At 35.5% G+C, this 4,178-nt stretch overlaps 1 long non-coding RNA gene across 1 annotated transcript; it reads right to left on the minus strand.

Moving 5' to 3' along the window:
* Positions 1 to 848: 848 nt before the first annotated feature.
* LOC114537292 lies at positions 849 to 2,706 on the minus strand. The gene is made up of 2 exons (XR_003688570.1): positions 2,380 to 2,706; positions 849 to 1,212 (listed from the first exon to the last, which is right to left on the minus strand). It is a non-coding gene; the product is annotated as an uncharacterized LOC114537292 (long non-coding RNA).
* Positions 2,707 to 4,178: the final 1,472 nt, after the last annotated feature.

A 4,178-nucleotide genomic window follows, 5' to 3' on the forward strand; every position in this document is an offset into this window, starting at 1 on the left:
TATGAAACCATGTGTAATGACCAAACAGAACTATGGGAAATTCCATAATGGTGTTTCCACACGAAAGGAAATATTGGAATGTAGGAAATTGGTTAGGCCTGGCGGCAATTCTCAATACTTAAGCCAGTTTTCCACTAGCGATATTTTTCGCGCGAAGCGACTTTATTCCTTTGTATTTGAGCAATTTGTTCCAGATGGTTGCAGTTGATAGCTCTGAAACAAAAGTAAAATGTCGCTTCGCGCGAAAAATATCGCTAGTGGAAAACCGGCTTTAGAGCTGTTTTCCACTGTCGCGTTTTTTTGTTTCATTCTTTGTTTTCAAAGTCAATGAGCACCAAAATATTAGCGTAGCGTGACTAAATTCTCGGGCTGGCTACGCCACTGAGTTATTCAATACAGTTTTCTCTTTGATAGCGATACAAAAATGTACAATTGTGAACAAGTGATTAGAGGGTTGAAAGTTCATAACTTGACCAATTTCTGCGTTGTTTAACTGGGTGCAGTGGAAATGTGGAATTAAAAATTGGAGTGTGAACCCGCGGATATAAGAAGGGATGGGGACTGATAAGTCTAAAGTCTTCACTTACATTAAGCCATCCGTGAAAAACCAACCTTACTCAGTACTCGGCACCTCTAACCAAAGCCCGCCTACTGAAACAGGGCAAATGTTTTGGGCTGAATTTAAATCTTTATGGAGCTCAGACGATTTCAGCAAAATTGCCCGATTTGCCAGTACAAACTCAAACCCGCGCAATCAGGAGGGAGAGATGTGCCTACAACCGTTAGGAGGGCCAGTAGTAAGGTCTTTTCCCTCATTTTTGGGACAGTAACGTCATTCGAAGACAATAAGACGATACTCCCCCCTTGGAACACAATATTAATACAACATTTTACGCCTCAATAATTTGCCTGCAAAATAATAATCTTTAACATTGCTATTCTTATTACTTTTTTGTAGTTTTTGTTTCAGGTCAATGTAATACTATTGGCGGAATGAACATTTTTTGTAGGGTCCTACGACATCACAAGTCTCGAAGGTATATAAGTCATATTTAATTTAACAGCTAACAATACACCGGCAAAAGTACATTTGCACAGAAAGTATTACGGATTTACGATATTTTCCCTTGCCAGTCAATTACTACGCATTTTCATTCACTTCTGTCTGAATAATGACGTTTCGACGTCTATTTTATCGCCGTGGTCACGTTTCTGCAACAAAAACGTAAAAAAGATTAAATAATAAGACAAAGGTATATATATACTAACGGGAGCTATAGTAAGCGCTCGAGTCTTCGGCATTACCGGCGGTAATTGTTTCATTAATTGTTTCTATCGATAAAATCTCCTCACTGGAATTTTTCTTATAATAGTTATTATATAAACGAATTAGAAGCTAAAATAAGTTCAAGAATTATTCAAGACTTTTCGGCTATCCGATCTCCTACAGCTATACAGGCTTCAACAGGTGCTATATACAGGATGTAGGATGTAGGATGTAGGATGCGTCCTCAGTTCAGGATGTAGGATGCGTCCTCAGTTCAGTTTCGAACATGTCTAATCATACCCATGCATTAATTCATCGTCCATTTTTTTCAATGATATAATATGATTGGCATCAGTTTGAGCTGTATATACGAGCTATACGATAGGCTTATAGCATTTCGACCAATCACTGTAAGGTTTGATAACGGAATGAGTCAATTTAATTACCGCCGGGATGATAAAACTGTCATTAAAGGAACGATAAAATCTTCCGCCTACTGACTTTGTAGACAATTTTCTTTAGAAAAGTGCGGGAAAACTACCGTTTTGCATGCTTACAATTCAGTGGAACCGTCAGCAATATGTTTTGACTTCGGCCTTGCCCTTGGGCACTTATTTAAACTTTATGGCCAGAGTTTTTCCGGCCAGGCCCAGATATTGGTTCCTGCGAAAAAGTCACAATTAATAATAATATGATGTTCTGCCGTATTGCTCAAATAAACATCGTTGAGGGTCTTAAATTATGTTTATATTTATATTTTCATATTTATGTAGCCTATAATTATGGATGATGTTCACTCAGAAACATACATTTCTCAAAACCTCACTACTTAATGTTATGCCTTATGGCAAACTGGATTGTTTTCCCCCGTGGTTGGGCAAACAGAGAGAATGGGAACCATTTTCATTATGATGCACTAAATTCAAGAAACTCTTTCCTGATAGAAAATTTTAGCATAGCATTGATTTTTAAAATTTGTTTCCAGGTTTCTCTTTATTAGAATCTAAATGTACATAGCCGGCTATAATATTATATATAATTATGGTTCAATGTCTGCATGTCTGCATGCTTTTAACTTATATAATCGGAGACATTATAGCTAAAAATCTTACCATTTTCGATATCAGTGCATCGAAGTAATTCCTTCGTTGTAATTTCTGCCGTATCGCTTCGAGCGTCGAAATTTTTCGCCTCAAAAAATCACTTTCAAATCCTCTTTTCCCCTCGGGAGGCGTGAGGATGCCAAAGACTGCTTCCGAATGTTGTATGCAGTACGCGGACAACAAAATGGCCACGATTAACAGCGACGGAAAACTGCAACTTTTAGTCATAATTTGTATATTTACTTTAATTTATATGGCCGTTAAATGTTATCGTGTTTATTGTTTATAACTTATAAGCCTTCAAGCAGTTGAATATATCGACCGGCGATTTTGACGCGGTAATTTATAGACGCGGAATCGATCAGCGGAGGGGGAGTTAACAAGTTTGCGCACTTCCCATTCAACAAAGATAAAAGCCCATTCTGTGCCCTACATTGATTACCTACTGTGGAGGTTTTGTTCAAACGGGAGGAACAGGTGGGCTGTTTCAAAAGGCAATTAAAGCGTTTGAGATTTGGAGATGACGACGCATGCATATACACAAGCATTCAGTCTTGTCGACGCCCTTTGGCAGTCATAGATTCATGCCCATAAAGGGATACATTGAAAAAGTTTCATTCAAAGTGATTCACTTCAAGCTGAAAGCAAATCTACCAACGCGATTTTACGGAGATTTCGCAGCGAACAACAGCATTTCCAGATGCCACCGACTCACTGATTTCGGTCGAGTTATCTCAGCGTCCAAGAAATAATTTCAAAAGCAATTAAAAAACTAAGTGGGAAAAATGATTGGAAAAGCTTCCGAAAACAAAAAGACCTTTCCAGATAAAACTCATGTAGCTGAAAGCTTTCAAAACATTTTTCCCTGCCAATACAATACTACTAAAAGAGATACATTCAAATTTATATATATATATATATATATATATATATATATATATATATACATATATATATATATATATATATATATATATATATAAATTTGAATGTATGCATGCAAGCAATGGTAAAAAACACCTGCAAGTCGATCTTTCTATAAATGCTATATAAGATTGTTGAAAATTATTGTTTCATCTCACATTTTCTTTGTTTTTCCTTTTTTTATATCTTTCGCGAAGCCTATTAATTTATCTCCGAAGCTATAGTTTCGAAGTATAGTAACTGCGAATTGAGCATATATTGATCTTATATCTTATACTATTGTAGTATACTTTTTAAAAGTTTAGAAACTCATTCATTTATACGGGATTTTAAAATGTAAATACATGAAGTATTTCGATGCCACTATGCACAATTTATGCACAATTTGACGATTATCTTTACATTAAATAACAATTTCTTAAAAGAAAAATATATAGCTATATATACGTATAAAATAGTTGCATGCTATAATGGAAAAACAGAAACATGCAAGCCTATATACATCATGCACAGTGCACATGCACAAATGCATGCATAAACTTAATTGTAGTCATAGACATATGTACTCGTTTCTGGCCCACATACATCAGCTTTCCTCTTTGACTTTGTATTTCAATTGCAATTTTTTTCCTAAGTGTATAATGAAAATGTTACGGTAAGGATATTCACAGAGCATTCAAATGTATATATATTAGGATAGATGAATATCATTTTATAAAACTTTCAAAATCGCTGGCCTGCCCGTGTTAGTTGAGGTTCTAATTACCACAAGCCACACTTATTAGCAGAACACTTCAACAAAACAAGCATCGTATAGTTAATTGATTTCAAAAATATAAAAAAAAATAGCAAGGACTATATAGGCCATTGGATTTATATTAAAT

This window comes from Dendronephthya gigantea, unplaced genomic scaffold (assembly GCF_004324835.1).
Source record: "Dendronephthya gigantea isolate DGI-Jeju-01 unplaced genomic scaffold, DenGig_1.0 000155F, whole genome shotgun sequence".
Lineage (NCBI taxonomy): Eukaryota > Metazoa > Cnidaria > Anthozoa > Malacalcyonacea > Nephtheidae > Dendronephthya > Dendronephthya gigantea.